General features: G+C 40.6%; 1 pseudogene across 2 annotated transcripts; it reads right to left on the reverse strand.

The window, feature by feature from the left end:
- Window positions 1-12,039: 12,039 nt before the first annotated feature.
- On the reverse strand, window positions 12,040-22,643 carry LOC149847327 (ABC transporter F family member 4 pseudogene; annotated as a pseudogene). 2 transcript variants are annotated; one of them, XR_016430602.1, is made up of 2 exons: window positions 22,304-22,643; window positions 12,040-14,769 (listed from the first exon to the last, which is right to left on the reverse strand). The product of XR_016430602.1 is annotated as an ABC transporter F family member 4 pseudogene, transcript variant X2 (transcript). The 2 variants fall into 2 exon arrangements; XR_016430601.1 differs by having other exon boundaries at window positions 12,040-14,773.
- Window positions 22,644-22,879: the final 236 nt, after the last annotated feature.

Genomic DNA, 22,879 nt, shown 5'->3' on the forward strand with positions numbered 1-22,879 from the left:
TTGTATAACTGGTAGGTAGGGATGCACACGAGTCAAGCTTGGCATGTTCAAGTTCGGCTCGCCCAAGTAAAGTGGTGTACAGGCTCGAGCCTGAACTCATGCTCGGCCCAAGACTGAACCATTAGTGTTCAGGCTTGGCTTGTACCGAGTATCTAGCCGAGCCGAGCTCGGTCAGGGCTCAACAGAGAGAGAGAGAGAGAGAGAGAGAGAGAGAGAGAGAGAGAGAGAGAGAGAGAGAGAGAGAGGAGGGCGTTGAGGGATCTTACAGAAGGGAAGAGACCGAGCTTATCAATCTTCTGGTTCGGCTCATTTACCAACCTTATTCCTACAAAGAGAAAGAAAGAATATAATAATAAACAAACTGCATTAATGTATTGTGTTGGGGTACAACTCTTACATACAGCCTTAAAAAAAAATTAGGGATTTGGCTTGATGAAAAGAAAAAAAAAAAACACGGCAGACTCAAACAAATTTGACGCCATCACCAAAGCCACCCATAAGAGCAAAAACATAAAAATGATCACCAAGGCCACTAGACAACTAGCAAACCCACCACACGAGAAGTACCAACCCAAACTTGACCTACCATAGAGACAACCACCATGAGGATGATGACCTTGTTGATGAATTGCTCGCCGCATTGGACAACTAGCCGGTTCTTCTGGTCATTGAGAAATTTGTGAAGGGTATCGAAGGAGTGGGAGGCCGAGAGCTTTGAGGTAGCAATGGAAAGGGAGATGCGGTCGAGGTGAGACTCAGGCGAGAGGGAAGCCATTTGGGCAATCTGGATGATACCATCATGGTCGGTCTCATATTTGAGAAGGTTGAGGGTGTTCCGAGACTTCTGTTTGGAGGTGAGGAAGGGAAGGTTTTGAATGTTGAGAAAGAGAGAGAGCGAAAAAGGGTAAAGTGGGGTAGAGAGATATAGCCACCTCCTCTGGACCACTGCCCTCTTCAACCATGTTCCCTCCTCTCGTTTCTTGTTGAGAGAGAGACACCTCCATGGTCCACCGCCCTCCACCATCGTTCCCTCTTCCCATTTCTCAGTGAGAGAGATAAAGAGAGAGATGGGAGAGAAGAGACGGGGAGCTTGAGAGGGAGAGAGATGGGACTTTGGAGAGAAGGGGGTGGGGGAGTCGAGAGAGAGATGGGATAGAAGGTGCGGGGAGGTCGAGAAGCGGGGGTCTCGAGGCGGTGGTGTGGGGGAAAGATATTTGTACAATTAATATATATTTTATACATTTTATATTATATAAAATTTAAATATGATTCCAGCCTTATCGAGCCTACCGAGCCTTAGAGTTTAGTTCAATCTCAGCTCATTTACGGGATGAGCCGAGTTCGAGTAAGCTCAGTTCGTTGTGCATCTCTACTGGTAGGGTGCCTTTTTAAAAAAAGAGCTTTATCTTTTTAGTTTTACCACATAGATATTTTGTGATCATTTGAATAATAAATGTTAAGGAGAAATGTAAACCTAGTAGAAATAAAATGTACCAACCCTCCCCCATTAAGAATTTTTTCAGTGTTTTTCTAGAAATTCGGACCTTACAAATGTGTTCAGGATTGATTTACTAGAAATTGATATTTTGATCATGCATTTTGATAGAAAAAATGGTATTTGAAGCCTCAAAAATTTATGAAAATTATAAACCATTGATTTTTTAACCTTATAAAAACCTATCTATGCATCGAAAACAAATGATCTAAGTGTCAATTTCTAGCAAATCAATCATGTTGAACATGTTTATAAGGTCAAAATTTTAAAAAAACAACAAAAATTAACGATCAATCGGGTATCACCTGGTAAGAATGAGGTCGGGTAGGGGTGGCAATTGGGTCGGGTCGTCGGGTTGACGGTTGGCGGGTCAGAATACCTCAACACAAACATGACCCATTTATTAAACAAGTCAGGTCGACACGACGACCCATTTATTAAACGGGTTGACTCGATAACATAGACACGATAACCGCACAGGCGCACACTTCGTGTAAACGAGTTGACCCGATAACATAGACACGATAAAAGAAAGTTAATATATACATAAATGGGTTGCGGGTTGATGGGTTCGTGTAAACGGGTTAACCCGCCCGCCTAACCCTTTTATTAAACAGGTTAAACGGGTTGACGGGTTGACATACCCCTAACACGAACACGACCCATTTAATAAACAGGTTAGGTGGGTCGACCCATTTACGACATGAACCCGTTTAAGCCAAACCCTAACCCGGCTAAGAAACGGGTTGACGGGTTGGGTCAGATTTTGCCACCCTCACGGTCGGGTAGCCTCCCACTACCATACATGTTAGTATGCAATTAAAAGTCCACAGAAATCCATGTCCTTTGATGCCCACGTCCAAGTAGGGATGGCAGTGGAACGGGGGAAAGCGGAGCCCCGCCCCGCCTCTCCCCGTTTGGACCGGGGATGGAGAGCATGAAACGGATATGGAGGAAGGGATGAAGGTTAAAATTTATCCCCATGCAGTGATCAAAGCAGGTTATATGTCCCCCCCCCCCCCCCGAACAGTGCAGTTAGCTACATCTCATGTTCGGGGGTCCCAAAGAGCACCACGTATGTAAGCATGTGCGTCTCGTATCCCCATGTTTGTCAGCATTAATTAGCGTTGGAGTTTGATGCGATTGCAAAGACTTAAGTACCCTCTCCTCCATTGGTGCAAAAAAAAATGACGGTTCTTGAAAAAGAGTGGTTGTAAAGACTTAAGTGCCCCGAAGATGATTATTTAAGACCCAGTTTCTGCACTGCAGGATTATCCGAGAAAAAAATCTCCCCTGGAGGAGGCCATGAACATCAACCCTCTCACTCTCTCTCTCTCCCTTCTATTTCTGCTTCTGTGCACATCCATTAGAAGATCATGCATTGCTCCATCAAGCACCGACTGACCTGCTGGGAGGAGCCCTCAGACCCCCAGATCCGCGCCGGGGGGGAGCCCCCGAACCCCCCTCTTGTAAGGGCAAAAACTCTAAATCAGGCACATAAGTAGAGAGAGAGAAGGGAGAGAGAGTGAGAGGGTTGGTGTTCATGGCCTTCTCCAGGAGGAACCCTTTACCTCCCTTGATTTCTTCTCTAGAGAGAGAGGGTTTTACAGTGTTTTACGAAGAAGGAAGAAGAAGAAGATGGTGATGGAGCAATGTATGATCATCTGTTGGATGTGCACAGAAGTAGAGAGAGAAGGGAGAGAGAGTGAGAGGGTTGATGTTCATGGCCTTCTTCAGGAAAAACTCTTTGTTTTCCTTGATTTCTTCTCTAGAGAGAGAGAGGGGGGGGGGGGGGGGTCTGAGAGCTCCTCCCAGTGTGGGTAGCATCATTCAACTTGAAGAGTTATGGATTCTGATTCAGAGCTTTTACCCTTACAGAAGGGGGGTCTGAGAGCTCCTCCCAGTGTGGGTAGCATCATTCAACTTGAAGAGTTATGGAGTCTGATTCAGAGCTTTTACCCTTACAGAAGGGGGGTCTGAGGGCTCCTCCCAGCGTGTTCAGACTCTTTGTTTCCCTTGAAGAGTTGTGGAGTCTGATTTAGAGTTTTTACCCTTACAGAAAGGGGGGTCTGAGAGCTCCTCCCAGTGTGGGTAGCATCATTCAACTTGAAGAGTTATGGAGTCTGATTCAGAGCTTTTATCCTTACAGAAGGGGGGTCTGAGGGCTCCTCCCAGCGTGTTCATCCCAGCGAAGGCTCATCAACCCTCTCACACACTCTCTCTCTTCTATTTCTGCTTCTGTGCACATCCATCAGAAGATCCTACATTGCTCCATCAAGCACCGACTGACCTGCACATTGACTGTTGTGGGTCCTTACTGATGAGCTGCCTCTAAATTTATTCGACTCTGGGTCCTTATTGCACTTGAAGTTGAGTCGTTGTATTTTTTGTTGTTTGGTGGGTGGTAAGGCCCTCCTCTACTCTCTCAAGACTCTTAGCTTGGGCAATCTTTCTTTTGATGATTGTGGTTGTAATGTATCGTTGAAGTTAAAATGGGGAATGAAATGACAATAAAAATCACTGAAAATTTACAGAAATAAACTAGACTCAATAACGAAGACACCACTTTTTACGGATTTGGAATATGACCTCCGGTTAGGGAGATATGGCCCTGACAAGTTGGTCCTAATTCGGGTAGCGATTTACAGTGATTTGCTTACTGAATAACACTACAAATCGCTATAGCGATTTGCGGAAGACACTACAAATCGCTATAGCGATTTGCGGAAGAATCTACAAATCGCTATAGCGATTTACGGAAGAAACTACAAATCGCTATAGCGATTTGCGATTTGTAGTGTCTTCCGCAAATCGCTATAGCGATTTGTAGTGTCTTCTGCAAATCACTATAATGTTTCGTTGGAGACCCGAAAATACTACAAATTGCTGTAGGAAAGCCCGATAATATTACAAATCATTGTTGGAAGGCCCAAAAAAATTTTGGTCCAGAGGGCGCTGCCTCCCGAGCCCCCCGCCAGGGGCGGCTCCCCCTGGACCCCCGCCCGCTGACCGCGCAGCGGGATCCGCGTCAGGGGGGAGCCCCCGGACCCCCCTCCTGTAAGGGCAAAAACTCTAAATCAGGCACATAAGTAGAGAGAGAAGTGAGAGAGAGTGAGAGGGTTGGTGTTCATGGCCTTCTCCAGGAGGAACCCTTTACCTCTCTTGATTTCTTCTCTAGAGAGAGAGGGGTTTTTACAGTGTTTTACGAAGAAGGAAGAAGAAGAAGATGGCGATGGAGCAATGTATGATCGTCTGTTGGATGTGCACAGAAGTAGAGAGAGAAGGGAGAGAGAGTGAGAGGGTTGATGTTCATGGCCTTCTTTAGAAAAAACTCTTTGTTTCCCTTGATTTCTTCTCTAGAGAGAGAGAGAGAGGGTTTTACAGTGTTTTACGGAGAAAGAAGAAGAAGACTTTGAAGAGTCAACATCATCATCGACTTTCTGGATAAAGGACATGTTTGTCCTTTTTTTGAACAGAAAAAGAAGAAGACTTTGAAGAGTTAACATCATCCTCGACTTTTTGGATGGAGGACATGTTTGTCCTTTTTTTGAACTGTTTGTTTTTTCTTTTTTGAATGAAGATCATTTTTGTCATTTTCTCAAACCATCACTTTATGAGAAGAATAACAAGAAAGAGTACTTAAGTCTTTGCAACAACATCAGAGTCCGATGCAAAGTTATGTCAACATACATGGGAATACGAGCCCCATGTGCTTGTATACGTGGTGCTCATTCAAAGCCCCGAACACAGACGTGGGATTCAGTGAATCATCGGGGGCGAACATACACTACCCTCTCTGCAGTGATGGACTTACACTTCACTTTCTCCCGCCCCGCCCTGTTAATGATATTACCAAAATACCTTAAATAAAAAATAAAATTACAAAACCACATTCATAAATACTCTTTTCTTACTGACCCTAACCCTACATTTTACCAATCGAACTCGTCGTTGCTGTCCAGAGGAGAGAGAGAGAGAGAAAAGGTAAATGGTTTTTTTTTCTTCTCTTATACCATCTCTGAGAAGCTGCAGCCAAAAGGTAGATAGCATGTGGGCTTTTGCGCTTTTCAAGTGCTCCGTTACTATAAGCATTTTACAAAGTTAGTGGTTTTCTGGGTTGGCCGGATATGGTATATCTGATTGTTTGTTGTTGCTCAATTGTTTACTTTTCTGAGCTTTATTTTCAGTGTACCCATGGACATATTCGTGCAGAGGTTGATTATGGTTGAGGATGTTACCAAGTTTCATCATATCTGCTTCTTTTCATATTGTGTCTAGTAGCTTATGTAAAATATTTTGGCTTCTTTATCTCTAATGGGATGCAATGCATTCATCATGATTTAGCCATTGAAAGATGCATATGAAATCGCTCGTGCACTATGTGCATGTGAATGGAATGAGAGCAAGGGCCCTCAATTGGAGTTCAGATGGTCTTTGGGGACTAATTTGGTGCACAATCTGTTATTGACTGGGTTTGTTTGATGAGTCTTGATTCGTCTTTTGGTCGAGCATGGTGTGGTTGTTGGACTGTTGTTCAGATTGCATGATTTCACTGTATGTTGAATAGAGTAAAATGGGGTCGCGAGTCGACACAAAGGTGGTTTTGTGTGCCTCTCTTGGAGAGGAAATAAGGAGGTTCTTTTCCAACAAAATTTGGTATTCATGTCAATATGATCCAGTTCTTCTTTTTGGGGCCTCACATGCAATTGCTATTTACTTTGTTGAGTGCCTCTTTGAGGAACATCCTTTATTGTTCATCATACTATAACCATGAATAGGTTTTGCTTTAGCTTTAGCTCTAGTTACTCCACTGGAGATAGAACGGATGTTTGCATTCCACTGTCGAAAATGACACTCTTCCTAAACACCTTTGATGGTCTGATCTGATCATGATGCTAACTGTTACATTGTTGCTTTGTTGGTCAACTTGTAGTCTCTTAGATTTTGAGCTTTCTTGAAACCAGAGCTTCTAGGACCCAATAAATGTCCATAAACAAACCAGGCCATGTAGTAACTGGTAGGTTCACCAAGAGGATATTTAGCAACCTAGTTGACATTAAGGTTGGTTGGTCTCTACCAGGGATGTGTCATTGTTAACTCTTTCTGTGTGTGTCCTTAAGCCCTACTTCATCAATGGTGGGTGTAAAGTCTCTGACGGTTTGTCCAGAGACCTTTGACTTGGCCTTCTGTTTCTTTTACAGTGGGTGGTAGGGTTTAACAATCTGTTTGAGGTATGCGACTCTCTCTCTCTCTCCAAAAAAATTGTAATTTTTCAAAATTTATTTGTTGCATCTTCATTAGCTTCTTTTGTGCTGCACAATTTTGAAATATCTTGTTGTCCCTTTTCGTGGATGTTATAAGTCCCTTGTTATCCCGCTTGCCTTAGAACTAATAACTTCTAAAATCTCAATATACCAAATTTTATAATAAGCAGTTTGGAAAATTGCTGATAGATTACCATTTGGCAATTGATATTTGAGAGAGATTTTCCTGTGTAAAAGTAATCTGTTACTTACCAATATTTTTATAATTTTTCATCTAACTGTATGAACATGGTACTTTCCTCTAGAGAAATTTTGACAGTTGAATGCTTAATGAACACAAAAGATTGACCTCCTCTAGAGAAATTCGGCTTGTCTTAGATTTCTTATTCTGCCAACATTTTTTGTCATCTATATCATGTCAAATTTAATAGAGTTAAGCTGTCAATTATTTTAGCATCCATGGAACTTTCTTCTTTGGTATCTTGAAGTTGATGAACTCAAAGAACCTGACAATCATCCAAGTGAAAAGCCATTTGCAGGTCTGGATTGCATTCCATTCTGTGTTTGTTTTTAGTCTAGTCTGTTTCTACAATTATGAGACTATGCTTCATTTGCATATTACAAAAGTACTGAATGGCCGAGAGTCTCCCAGAATCTACAGTAGTAGGTAAACCTTATCATTTCATTATGCTCTTGGGATTTCTGTTATGCAATTGGCTTACCATGTCAAAAGATGTTGCCAGAATTATGTGAAATAACAAAGAACAGTAGGGACATATGGAGATAGCCATCATCGTTTTGCATTATCTAAATGACCCATTTATGGGGTGATTGGGTTTCCCTCAAGGATGTTCCTTGAGTGTATAAAGATGAATGGGACAGCTTAGTGGTACTATATTAAAACTATCATACTACAAAAGCCAGAACATTACCTATTTATTGAAGATGCAAGATTCAAATCATAGTGGTAAATTTTCCATGATTGTTAAGTGGATGTATATACTTTTGTCTTAATTCATGTCAACCACATTACGTATGATGCTTCTTTTTTCTTCATTTAAGAAAAGTAGCCTGTATAAGTTATCCAATCAAGTCTGGTTCTGTCACGGTATGCCGCCATTATTGAATGCTAGCATATTTTAACAGCCTGTCCATATGGTTGGGCCTAAATAAATCATGTTTTTATAGCCTTTTTATAACAAATAAGATTAATAAAATATAGAAATATTTGTGTTTGAAACAAATTATATCATATTTTGATTGAAACGTACAACTAAAAAGAGATAAAACAAATGCTCTTTTTATTTTAAGATTCAAATTCAAGAATAAGATATTGAGTTCAGATTGCTGGTCTGACCTCACACAACCCATATGAACACCTTATACCTATATCTCAAAGAGGTAATATGATTAGTTTTCAACTAATTTTTAAATAATTATATTAGCAATTTTGAAGAAAAACTAGTCTTTCTATATTATTTATAAGTTTTGAATGTTTGGATAGCCCTAGTACTTAGGAGTTCATATTATGTCTTTCTACCTTGGAAGCTCAAATAAATATCTATAATAAATTATTCAGATACATAAAGGGATAGAGTTAGAAAATGCTATATGTCATATTTGGGTTGCATCAAAATTTATCTAATTCAATGTATTTGGTGAATAGGTTGATTAGCTTGTGCAATTTGGTTATATTTTCTTATATACATGTAGGTAAAACTTATAAAGTTATAAAAAAGAGCACAAATTTGGTTATATTTTTTTATATACATGTACGCACGTAGTAAAACTTCAAAAGTTAGAAAAAAATAGCACATCATTTGTAAAGACGGGGACCGGGAGGGGATGTGGCGGGGGTGGGGGCGAGGATGGGGACGGGGACGAGGTGGGGGAGGGGCGGGGTGGGGATGGGGATTAATATTTTGAGACAGACCGGGGTGGAGGTCCAAAGTCTCCCCCGCCACGAGGATGGACCGAGGATGAAGGTTAAATTTTTGAGACGGGGCGGGGGTGGAGACCTTGTCCCCAGCCCCCGCCCCGGTCCACTGCCATCCCTACGTCCAAGTATATAAGAGAGAAAGAGAGAGGCCTTGTTAAATTTGTCCTTGAGAAGTTTAATCTGAGATACAAAGTCTTTTTTTTTATGATGAAGGAACCCTCACCGAGATCTGGTTCACTTAATGGGCCCGCTTCCTTGAGAGGAAAAACTCTGAGTTGAGGACACGACCACCCAGCCTTACAATGCCCTAACCGTGATAAAGCAATGACAGCTCCCATGCGCCAGTAGGATTTGATTTTGGGCCTTCGGCTTGACACAAAACCCCACTAAAAGTCGCTTATCCAACAACCTTTTGTCTTTGGTTTTTGGGGATATTCACTCCTCAAAACGGCAAAAAAGGCAAAGATAAAAATCATGTGTTTGATGGCGAATGTGGGTCCCATCGAAAGCCGAGAAGTTTTCCTTGGAGAAAAGATATATAACGCCTTCAAATGATCAAACACAGTGAAGTGGGGTTGTCGTCGACCTAGTTAGTTGGATGATATCACAATATCATATGGATCATAATACATACATTCAATCCACTTAGCAAGTTGCATCCATGGGCCCCACTTTTGGCCGTTGAAGTGGGGGTGTCCTCCCCGTGTGAACTGTGATCCCCTCTTTTCTCACCGTGATTGGAGAAACATCTCTCTCTCTCTCTCTCTCTCTCTCTCTCTCATGCAGACATTCATGATACTAATAAGATCTCTCTGCCACAAAGGGGTTTGAGTAGTGGGATGGAGGCCTAGGCCGCTAGGCAGGCAATCTAGGTTCAAATCTCATGAGCATCACCTCTTGCGCAAGCCAAAGTGTGCCGATTTTCTAAGGTAAGGGATAAGCTCATGGAGTTTTGTGCTTCCAAGACAGTGACGTAAATACGCCAGGCAAGGCCAGCGCAGCTAAGTCTCTGTTCTTCAGGGCAGTTTCTTCGTGTAAATATCAAAAAAATAAGGTCTCTCTCTCTCATGGAGGAGCAGAGGCAATTCCTGATTACTCTTAAGGACATTTGAGCTAGGCATGGGGTTGTGATGATTGTGTCGCCAAATAGTGTGGTTGGGATACATTTGGGTCGAGAGAAGATACTCAATCTTACCTTGAGAGCTCCCTCATCCTACCCTTGGGCAAGTCATATGCCTCGACCGTCATCCGATCAGCCATACAACTTTTAAGGTGGGTGAGGGCATTGATCTCTGCGGAGGAGCAGAGATTTTCACTATGTCAAGAAGGAGGATTACAAAAGGTAGATGATAGCTCTCTTTTCACATAAAACCCTAAAACTGCACAGACAGCCCAAACTTGCAAAAAGAAGTTACATCAACAAGAAACCCTAAAAGAATATTTATAGGACCTTTTTACAAACGGATCAGGTTCATACAGAGGGAGCTTCTCCCTCGCACCCCCACGAAGTCAATGGTGGGCTACGGTCCCGGGCCTAACTGCCCGGCCCCTCCACTATCAACACATACTTTCAAAAATTTTCTCAATATGGTTTTATTAAGTTGACATGTGTAACATGGAATTCAAGGCACATCTCACAGAGGGTCTGCTGAGAAAGTATGTTCTTATAAATCGAAAGGCCAGAGTATTCTTGCTTCTGAACAAAAGGTGAAATCAATGTATAAAAGATGCATCTGATCTCATGGGAGTATGATATGGCTGTATCTATGCACTTGATATTTTTTTCATCATAACCTCTTAACATTATTAAGCAGCACATGCCCGAGTTTTAACCAGATTAGATGTTCTGGCCATTGATTTAACTGTAAAAATCAGCCACCAGATTGGCATCCAACCCATGAAAAAACTATAAATCGCTTGTTTTTTTTCTGTACAGTTTTTTTTTCCGAAAAGATTACACTAGTAAGGATTGGCCTAACCCCAGCTTATAAAAAAAAACGCAGTGCATTAATTCGGAATAAAACATAAGAAAAGAGCTTGTATGAGTTGAACATTTTTTCTCTGATACTGGCAAGGTCGTGGTTAAAACAGAGGTGACCGTAGTTGTGGTATTAAACGAGCCAAACAAAGCCTGGCCTGCTCAAGCTCAGCTTGTTTAGGCTGAAACTGAGCTCAAGTGAGCTGAATTGAACCTTAGCTCTTAATAAGCAGAGCTCAACCTGGCTCCTTAAAACAAATATATGACTCTGAATTGAACACCCCCGACCTCCTCTTTCCAAACCACAAATCTCAACCAACTAGTCTAAACTATGCCACACGTTATAAATGGTACATAAATACAAGGATACTCATGCCCAATGATGAGTGCCTATTTGAAGGTCTGCTCAATATTGCTCTCACCTGAGCTATACTAGAACTCTCTCGCTCTTAGACTCAAGGGGTTTGGCATAGTGGGACCTGGCCTAGACCGTTTTACAAAAGTCTAGGTTCAAATCCCATGGGCGTCAACCCCTGCGTAAGCCAAAGCTTGGCGACTCCTTAGGGTTGAGGGGTAAGCTCTTGGAGTTTTACGCCGACATGGACAGCAACAGCAAGTACGACAGGCTGAGCCAGTGCAGATATGTCTCTGAACCTGGGGCGGTTTCTCCGAATAAAAAAAAAACTCTCTTGATCCTTTGTGGATGTGCTTGACACATACTTTTTGACATTTTACTCCACCTGTGCCAAGAATCTCTGCTAGTTGAACCAATCACATAGACTCCCTATTCTGCTCATCCCCTTAGTCATAGTATATATATTTGCTACATAAGTTTGTATTTATAGATTGACCAAATCTAACCCCATGGATGTGTCAATGGTCAAAATAGTAGAAATTAACCCTTGATCATTTTTTTCAACATAAAATTGCAATTTTATAAGGGTTGAAAATTTGATACATCTGAAAAATCTTACATAGTAGAATAACATGATCCAAGCATTGATTTTTACTAACCCAAACACGTAGATCACATCTGGAGGGTCAGATGTACAAAAAAACATTAAAAAATAAAAAAAATGTCTTTTACTAGGGGTTCATTACCCACGAGTGTAGACAAATATTATCCTGTCCAAATGCTAGGAATCTGCATGTAATTCCTGTTCTTTTGACCTAAAAACATGATTTTTAAGTATCCAGAAAATACTGTACATTGTAGACCATTGATTTTTTAAGACTTATAAACCATGCCTTCAAAGAGCCGGTTTGCACTAAACAAAACAGATAGACAACAGCTGTGAGTTTAGTTTCATGAAAAAAACAAAATAATGAAAAGAAAAGAGGCTTAGACATACAAAAGTGTCCAGCAAATACTATCCCTGTATATATTATGAAAAATAACATAGTATCTCAAGAACAAGAGTGAGTGACCACCAAACCACTGGAAAAGAACAAGGGGGTAAAAAAAAAGTGAAGAGGAATCACAAGAAGACCAGAAAAATTCAGTGCCTAGTAATACAAAAGCCTCACGTGCCCAAGCAAATCTTGGGCACACACAATAAATTTATGTTCCTCAGTATCCTTACAGAAGACAGTTGAGATTGGATGCATGATAGACTTAATTATTATATGATGGGAAAACAAATATATTACCTAAGCACAAACTCATTACTCATCGACTTCAGCCTTGATCTCTCTTTGCAACCTTTCCTTGTACTCTTCAAATGTACCAGGGAATGTCCTCACGGTTCCATCCTCCACAACCCAGATTTCACTTCTTTCTTCATCCTCACAGACTCTGGATATCAACCTAGAATCATGACTAACCAGAACCACACCCCCAGTGAATTCTTCCAGTGCTTCAGCCAATGCATCAATACTCTGCATGTCTAAATGATTGGTGGGTTCATCAAGCAACAAAATGTGGGGCTTTGACATGGAAATCGAAGTGAACACCACACGAGCCTTTTGCCCTCCTGAAAGCTTCACAATTGGAGTAAGATGGTTATGGCTGGGGAGTCCAAATTTTCCAAGCTTTGAGCGAACTGCCTCCTGCTTGCTTAACCCCTCCTGATCAGGATGAAGCCTGAGAAGATACTGGACAGGGTTCTCTTCCATGGTCAAGAGATCAACAAAATGTTGAGAATACCTGCCAATTCTCAATTTCTGACTCTTCCTCACCTCTCCTTCAGAAGGTTGAAGATCACCTGCTAGCAGGTTGAGCAAAGTAGATTTCCCAGCACCATTGGGCCCCACAATCGCTACCCTTGTTCCCATGTCAATACCCACATCAACATTGGACAGACGGAAGTCTTCCCTGTTTGGATAGCTGAAACTCACCTCAATCAGCTGCAAGAGAGGAGGGGTGAGCTCTGTAGGTTCAGGAAAATGGAACTCCACACTGTAATCCTTCCATTTCTTTGGGGCCTCCGGTGGCTGTTCATCCTCATCAACCATCTTGCCCTTTGCTTTGCTCTTGGAAGCTTCTTTGGCATTGAATTTTGCCCGTTCCTTGACTTTATCCTGCTGAGCCTTGCTGCCTGTCCTCTTGGCAGCCTTAAGTTGCTTTTCGTAGACTTCAAACTTCTTGTTGCTCTCCTTCCGTTTCTGTTCATAGCCGCTCTCGAAATCAACAAAGTTTCCTCGATAGAAATGGAGCTTCTCATCATAAAGATGTATGATTTCAGTGCAAACAGTGTTCAGGAAATCACGATCATGAGACACAACCACTAGTGTCTTTTTCCACCTGCACAGATACTCTTCTAACCACAGCACAGCCCTGAGATCAAGATGGTTGGTGGGTTCATCCAACAGTAAAAGAGTAGGTTGTACAAATAAAGCCCTGGCCAATGAGATTCGCATTCGCCAACCTCCACTGAAAGACTTGGTAGGACGGCCTTGCATTTCTTTCGTGAAGCCCAAACCAGCAAGGATCTTAGCGGCTTGTGCTTCAGCAGCATCCGAACCCATCAGCTGTAACTTTTCATAAACCTCTGCCAGTTTTTCTCCAGAGTCATGTGCATCATTATCATCATTCTCATCTCCATCCAGAGGGAGGCTCTGCAACCTGGATGATTCCTCTCTAAGCTTAATTAATTCTTCATTAGCAGAAATAACAGCTTCCAGTGCAGATTTTTCATCACCAACAACCTCCTGCTCGACTAAAAGAACATCAATATTCTTGGGCACAGGCACTTTCCGCCAAGCAAGCAATTTTAATAGGGTAGACTTCCCTTTTCCATTAGGGCCTACAAACCCATAACGCTTGCCATGTGATATCTTCAAAGTAGCATTCTTCAGAAGCTCCTTTCCCCTAGCAGAAACAGAGAAATTTTCAATTGTGATGTCCTTTACATTTGCATCCATCTCGCTGTCTCCCTCTAGGACTGACGACTTACTACCAATGACAACTGTGAATGCATCTCTGTCATCCTTGAGAGCTTCCTGTTTTGCAGACTCAGCGGCTTGGGCAGAAATTGCATCCTTCTTCTCACGCTTCTTCAATTCCTTAATGGAGGTAGAAATATCAATTGTGGCAGCATCCTTCGCTTGCCCTCCTCTCAGACGAGCAGACACTTCTGTCTCTTCTCCCTTTTCATATTCATCTTCATCATCTGAAGGTGGAAGATCTATGCCATCTGTATAAGAGGAGCGTGCAGCTGCAGTGGACTTTGATTTACTTTTGGAGTTTGCGGATGATGCCTTTGGCTTCTCAGATTTTTGGTCCATGCTAGCAAGCAAAGCAGACACTGACATCCTTTCCTTCTTATTGGCTTCTTTAGAAGCAGCAGAATCTTTGAGTTTTCCCTTCGCAGATGATGGATTCGTCTCCTCAGTTTTCTTTTTCCCCATTTAATGTGCTGACAACCTCACTTTAAGATTATGAAGTACTAATTAATTATCTTGTTAATACTTGTCTAAAAGGAAAATGCAGAAACAGATGATGTAGAAATGAAGAATATAAATGGAGGCTGGATTGAGTTGATGCACACTCCAAAGCAGTTAATAAGATTGGCCTTTCTTGATTGATCCAGAGGCTTATCTATTCTGAAAGCTCTTTTTTCTAAAGCAAATCAATTCTGCTAGTCTGTTGTACCTGTCTAGAAGAGAAACCAGTCAGACTAACGATGCATAATGACTACAACAGAGACAAAAGAGAACATTGAATGAATGAAAATACAGTGCGGAACAATGAGACAGAAATTGACAAATTTGCATAGGAAAACTAGTTATTCCAAATGCTACCTAAAGTTACTTTAATAGTTGATGCCTTTTTATTCTTTGGAAAATTTAAGAGGATATGATGCCCAAATGTCTGTAAACAGCGGGAAAATGATTTGGAAATAAGATCAACCACAAAAATGCTGAATCCATATATGATGTTGATATCAATGCTAATAATGACAGCTTAAGTTTGGATGGACAAATATTCCAGTACAGTTCAGAATGCTGACTTGCGATTTATAACTCCAGCACCTGCTTTTATTTATTTTATTTTATTTCCCCTTCACTTATTTGACGAGCAAGAATTTTTTTTTATCTAAAACAAAGGGAGATAACAAAGGAAACAGAAAACACTAGAAAGAAGTCGCTCCAGTAAAAAGATACTTCTATACACCTTACTCATGCAGTCTAAAGGTTGCACAGGGCAGGACAACCTTGCTCACAATATCACAATCTTGAATGGCACCAATAGCAATTACTAAATTGAATGACATACAATGAAGTATAAGCTGCCCTCCAATAATCCTTCTAAACCTTATCCCACTTCTCCAAGTCCCTTCCTCTTTATTCTTCTTCACCGAATATTTTTCATGTTGGATAGTGCACCTTATTTATCTTGGCACTGGAAAAGCATCCAAATAAGGTCTAGAATCTTAATTAACGATGTCCCAAGCCTACTGAAAGTGAAAACAAGCAAAACATCATTACTTCTAACTCAATTTTGCAAATCAGTCTCTTCAACGGTTTTCCTACATCTCAAGAGATAAACTCCCACATATTTCAAAATAGAATCAGCATAGCTTCATAAGTTCAATAAGAAGCTGTAGTTTGTAGCATCCTGATGACATTCTAGCATGAACAGCTACTCTCCATATGGATATTACAGTTATGATACAAGTCAAATGGGGAAAGAAATAAGACCATTCCAGAATTCTGAATGATATTTAAATAATGACCAATTCCTGAAAGTAGAGATGTGCAAGCATGAAACAAGAAAACCACCCTAACAACAGAAGAGGTTCCAGGCGATTGGGTAAGACCACAGAGTTTTACGCTGCCAGGATAGCGACTGTAAGTATGGCAGGCAGAGCCAGCGCGGCTAGGTCTCTGATCTTGGGGGCGTTTTCTCCATGTAAATATAAAAAAAAACTAGCAATAAAAGTCTGAAGACTATGAACCTGCATATAAATAACTATAAGAAAGTGGGGGGGGGGGGGGGGGGGGGGGGGGGGGGGGGAAGACACTTCCTAACTTTAGGTGGTTAATGCATGGGCAAGATATAGTGCATGTGCATGCATGTCAACTTCCGTAGGGTCAAAGATGCCCATCTGATGGAGTCAACAACATTAAAGAAGATCACCTTCATTACGTGCATCAATCAAAATGCAGCAACTAACGACCTACTTCTCCAATTCACCATTCACCAATTATTGTATCAATTGCAGTTCTAGGATAGGTCAATTGGCTAGCAAGCACTTGCCATCCAAAGAATTTCATCTTAAGGAGATGGTGGAAAAAGGAGATAACAGGTTTTCATATGATCATTTCAAAAACTAAAGGTGTCTATATTCCTTTATCATTTCAAAAACTAAAGGTATCCAAAGGACCACTTTAGCATTCATAAAATCAACCCGACAAGAGTTTCCCTGGCCGACCTCATCCCATTTCTCCTTTATGTCTTTTCCCATCTCTGCCCAATGGCCAGAATACAGTTTCCCCTTTGAGTCAGTCAACCAAGAACTATGTTGGTCTATGTCACATGGATACGGATGTGGGAGTGGATATGATATTCGCTTCGATAATTTTCCATAAGTAGGACACAGGGACACAGCTGTACACACACATCGATGTATATGTGTGTGTATGTGTAAAACAACAATTCAAAATCACTATAATTGGGAACATCAAATAATGAAAGTAAATTGAAATTGTAATGTAATGTAATTGATGATAAATAAAAATAATAATTTGAAGTGAATATAAAATAAGTAAATAAGATCATAAAAAAATAGATAAAGTTAATGACACGTGTTGGCTGTGTGAAACTGGTTTGATTGTGCCCATGAAATGTCGCGTCATGCCCATGAAACCCGAGTGTCGTATCGTGTCGATACGGAATACACATGCAAAAGTGAAGTGTCTGTATGACATACGTGTTGGCAAAATATCACACGAACCACTAACTTATTATCATGTTCAACTTGTTGAACTTAAGAAAAGCACAAAGACATACATATTGGTGGTCAATGAAGTGTATAGGGTAGTTTCAACATCTACAAGGACAAGCACTTTATCAGACTTGCTGCAACTAGTCTTGATGAATGACTAAAATGTCATCTGCATAGTTGGCAAACCCGGCAATCCGACTCGGGAATCGCCCGAGTCGGATCGGATCGGTAGGTTACTGGGCCACCAAGTCACCCCAATCCTGGTTTACCCAGGATCGGGTGTGAATCGGTATGGAATAGCTCGACTCGGCAACCCAGCGAGTCAGTCCTGAATCATCTAATTCAGGACTGAGACAGTATGTACCGGTTCTGTACAAAAATACTGATTCGTATTGGGTTATGAATAGGTTCTCAACTTCTCCGGATACGAACCGATTTTAAACATTATAAAAGTTTGTTTTTTTACTGAGAAATCTCTCACCTGGCTTCCTCTCCTCAAACCCTAGCACCAGGTGACCTGATCACCAGTGACCACCACCAGTAGCCAGGTCTTTTTTTTGTTTTTTGACTATGTGTTATTTCATGTGCTGCATTTTTTTTTAACTTTTTGTCTTTTACTAATTCAAACTGACATGGTGGAAATTAGAATATGGTAGAACCTTTTGTAGTTTTTGTTCTTTGATGCTTTGATTTAGTGAATTTGCTGTTTGGAGTTTGATTATTTGAATTTACATTGTACAAAATATAGTGTTATATTCAATATTTAAAGTACTATGTAAAAGAAACACTTAAAAAATTTAGGTCCTAACCTACCCGAGCTACCGAGTCGACCCGCTGACCCGCGAGTCAAGGGTCGAGCGATCCGAGCCCAAGTCACGGGTTTGCCAACTATGGTCATCTGTAAAAATGATGCAGGTAAGCTGATTCCACTGCAGTAGAACCTCTGGAGGACCACAACCTAGTGCAGGTTGAAAAATGTAGTTAAAGTATGCTATCCTATTTTCAAACAAGAGAGTGAACAAAGAAGGCTCAGCTGAAAGGTCATGAGATCCCTGAAAAAATAATGAAGGATTGATTAAATGAAACAATGATGTAAGATTTAAATAAAAAAGAAAGAAAGGAACTGCGAAAGCTCAAAGCCATTGCCACCAAGACTAGATAGACAGGCTCCATTCTATCAAAACTACACAAGTCCAAATTCATTGCCAACAAGACTGGATAGACAAGCTCCATTCTCCCAATATAAGCCAGTAGGGAAAAAAACCCAAACTGAATTATAGAATTCAAAAATTGTCCATCTACACCAAATGAAGATCCTGACATCAATTATGAGGCAGTGCACCAAGATACTATATTGATCAAATCTCATGAGCGCCAGAAAGATAACATATTGTTCAAATCTCATGGGAGCACCAGAAGAAATAGACCACATTCAGATTACAATCGTTGGTACCTTGAAAGCCCGGAACACTCGGTCAATAGGCCAAAGGGTGACACAAAGACCTAAAGAAATTTCTTACTACAATGTCATCCACAAAGTGGAGAGTAATAGAATGATTCCACCAGGAAATCAAGAATATCTAAAATAATAGTCAATGGCATATTCAAAGAAAATAATAGACACCAAATTTTAAATAAGACTGTTGCATGAAGAACCACAATTGCAGATTAACTTGCTCGATCTTCATGTGTGACTCAAGTGGGTCATTCCAATTACTTAGACTGGCCATGTTAGCTTCTACTTTTAGGGAATGATAAAATATCACAAGATATAAAAGGAACATATTTGGGAAATAAATGATGTCAACAGACGCACTAAAATTTGAAGTGAAAATTTGTAATTAAAAAATGTTCAATAACATAATCCACGATAGGCACCTCAAGAAGTATCCTAAACAAATGGAATGAGTGCCACCAAGATGGGATGTGGGTCTTATCATCCCAACGGGATATAAAAAAGAAAAAATGATTCAACTGAGAGGGGAAAATTTTTACCCAACTTTTATGCTCAATAAACAAGTTAAGCAAGTTGAAGATAAATCAATGTTTTACATGCAAGTTGAAATTGCCCTCAATTCAAAAATATTCCTTTTTGCTGTACAAAATGATATTTGCCATAACCTACAAGAAACTGAAAAAACAAAAGAATCAGCCAAAGACCACTACCATACAAGTTCCTCTTTTTGAATCAAAACAAAGAATATTTTTTCTCATTTTGGTGGATTAATCTTCTTATTCATTTTTCACGGATGTAGGTTAATTCATATGAATGGCATTGACAGTGCTACTTGCATCTTCACACAGCATTGAATGGCAAAAATGTTACTTACACCTTCATGCCCAGACCATCATACCCCTTCAATCTTTATCCAATGTCTTCCCTTCCTCCCCTTTCATCCATTCTTCCTTGAATGACTGTTTCCTCCCCTTTAGGTGTCCTTTATTTGATTTCCTTAATATAAGAGGAAACACTTAGAGTGGGAGAAAATTTGATGACCAATAGTTTTCGCTCACTGAGACATTCATGTTTTTCTGTTATAGTCACCGATCAGAATTGCAAGGACTTGGCCATCGACTGGTAGAGTGTTTATTACCTAAGCAGGCTACATAAAGAAAAACTTTCAGGACTTATAAGCTATTTACGAACTTGACCAAGGATGTGCTAAACCATTACATGAGAGGAAGGATAACTGCAGATAAGAACTCCTTAATCAAAAGCCTTATCTCTATAAACCTTGTGTTTCAAGCAAAGCCCAGATTCACCACATGATAAAATTTAAACAACCATGTGTCCTTTAGGTTTTCTTTCTCTCCGTCTCTTGTTTTTGGTGTCCCTGAAATTTTACCAGATATCATCTGTTGAATAAGATAGCCTCCAAAATTGCTTCTCTGTCCTTCAATGTTGATTATATTTTCTAGTTCCAAGATTATAATTTGTCTTGTTTAATTATGCATAGAATTTCAAGATTATTTTTCCCTTTACCACTTTCTTTCTAAGAACTTATTCTTCTTGGTTTCCATAGTGATAACTAGATTAGGATGTCTAATATCTTTTTTTTCTTTTTCTTAAATGCTTTCCTTGTCACTACACTATGAGTTCATGTGGACAACGGAATTTTCTATGTCCATGTCTGCAGAAAGCATTCAGTTGTATCCATCTGGCACCTGGGCCCCAAGTCAGTCATGTCCTAGTCACTCGTGTCTGGTACCAGAATCGAGCGACATTTGCCTGTGGTCTGCTGCAACAGGAAAGACAGTTACACATGAACCAAGTGGTTCCCTATAGCCACACTCTCAAGAAAAGTAGTTCATAATTTTGATCCAAGAAGATGCACCAAGTCTTAGTTGATAATATTAGATTTAAGCAGATAACCAGGCCCTAGTGGATTAGGCACCAACAACTAAAAATGTTAACAAACTCCAAGTTGTTGATGCTGGTTAGTGAGCAGTATACCACTTAAACACCATGTTAACTGTTGAACAAGTTAAGTGATCAATTTGTGTACTTTCATATAGATGTCGAAGTTCTCGGATATAAAACATTCAAGATGTTCTTTGATATCAAACCACCAAGCTCCTCTGCATAAATTCTCTACTTTAATCATCTTTTAATAGATAGTTTGACATTGAAAAGCTCCTTGGTATGGCTACAAAAGAACAGAAGACAGATGGGTCTAAGCCCAACTCTTACTAACCAACTTGTGCCCATTTCCGATTGAGTCTTCCTGGACAAATTCAACGTTCCAGTTCGGGTGCAGGTCCTATTTCAGATTCGGTGTGTGTTAATATGAGGCCCATAAACAATCCAAACACCTAGCTCACCAAAAATGGTACTTCCCCTTCAATAATATAAAAATTCATTGCTAGAGTAACCACTATAGCCCATTCTTACAAATTTATACTTGCCAGGATGTAAATAACTGAGAATAGACAAGTTCAACTTGATGATGATTTTCATCCAAACAGCTTAACAACCAACCAAGCATCATAATTTCCAATAACTCACAACAATACAATCACACTAACATATACAAGAAAGTGTCCGACTATAACAAATCAACTTCAACATCCTCATAAACTCGAAAACAAACCAAGCGATGCAAGAAACCCATCGCATTAGGCTTCACAGACACAGCCTGTGAATGCCATCCTCAAGAAAAATTGGTGCTTCCCCAAATGGGTAATAGAAAAACCTTCGCCGTGATACAACCAAGCCCGACCATCATCCGAATCAAATGAAAAATGCTTCAGAATTCATCTGAGAAGCTGTAAAAGGAACCCATCCACACAATCAAATCAGACTTACCAAGCGCTCAAGATCCTCGATCACATGGTTCGAAAACCCAGTGACGGGAATTGGCTTGTCCACTAGTGGCTCGTGACTCGGGTGGGTCAACTCGGTGACTCGTCCGGGCTCTGTTAACTTTTGATTTTGTATAAAAATAATGTACTATTAGTAAACTAAATACAAAAAAGCTAGAAAAGGACATGATTTCTTCTAAAATCACTTAATAAATCAAATAACATCATGCTAAGTTGCAACTAAGCAACATCTAGTCATTTACTAACAAGAAATTCAAGTACCTAACAGCTAAACTAGTATCTTCAAGCAATAACTTATCAGTAATTTTCTTCTATGTGCAAGCAAACATGCTCAAGAACTGGGTCCAGAAGGGGAAGAGTATGACAAATTTCCTTTCACAGACAAGGGCTTGAAAAAAATCTCACCCTCATGACATACTGGACCTCTAGGTTCAACTGACACTTCTTCTATGTATTAGTTTGATGGTCAATCACTTTTGACACACAGAAGAAGTCTTAAAGCTTGAAATAGATTGATATCTCATCACTTTGAAATTCCAGCAATTGACACTTCTTCCTTGCATTAGTTTGATAGAAAATTCCTTATAGGGGCAAACAACACATCACATGCAACTCAAATGCCTAATTCATTCTAGCCATAAGAGACCCATCTACTAGAACGTGGTTAAAGCAGAATTGACATCCATCAGCAGCATCTCCAGAAGTCCAGCAGAAATCAGCTGTAGGTGCACTTATGGTATCATACTCTGAGGAGCTAATTTCTTGAATATGCTCACTATAAAAGAACAACTTATTTAACCCATATAACTTAATGCGCAGATTACGTTGCAATATTGACAAAGAGAAAAATAGCAGAAAGAAACAAGAAAAAACCAATGTTCCACGTTTCAGAGAGAGAGAGAGAGAGCAACTCACCGGTGATTGCCTCTGCACCGGAATCGTGCCTTGCTGCTGCTGGATCCTTGCTGCCACCGGTGGCAGTGGGAGGATTCGGCCTTGGGAGGTTTTAGGGGGAAGGAAACAGGAAACCTAGGGTGTGACTCCGGGAACAGTCGAACCGGAGGGTGGGGGCACCGAGAATTAGGGTTCCTCGGTAGAGAAATCGACGGTTGAGATGATGGGGCAGAGGGCAATGGACGCTCGTCGGAAATCTAGGGCTCCTTTCGCTCACTGACGATGCCGGAAAAGTTTTCTTATTCACCGGCGAGAAATCAGAACTTGGAAAGGGGGCTAGGTTTGGTGCTCGACAGATGCGTTGGGTGTTTGGGAGGGGGGTCAAAAGCAAAACTTAAACAGGTGTGTAACTGGGTCGGGTATATCTGACCCATCCGGATGTCTTGAACTGATTGTACCTGACCCGAATTTAGTAGATCCATGGATTTGGGTCGGGTTCAAAATATAGACACGTAACAATAACAGTCGTGGGTATTATAAATGAAGACCCGAACCTGTTTGGACCTGACCAGAGTTTTTTACCCAACCCAAATGGTT

Source organism: Nuphar pumila, chromosome 2, assembly GCF_984573655.1.
Source record: "Nuphar pumila chromosome 2, dmNupPumi1.hap1.1, whole genome shotgun sequence".
Lineage (NCBI taxonomy): Eukaryota > Viridiplantae > Streptophyta > Magnoliopsida > Nymphaeales > Nymphaeaceae > Nuphar > Nuphar pumila.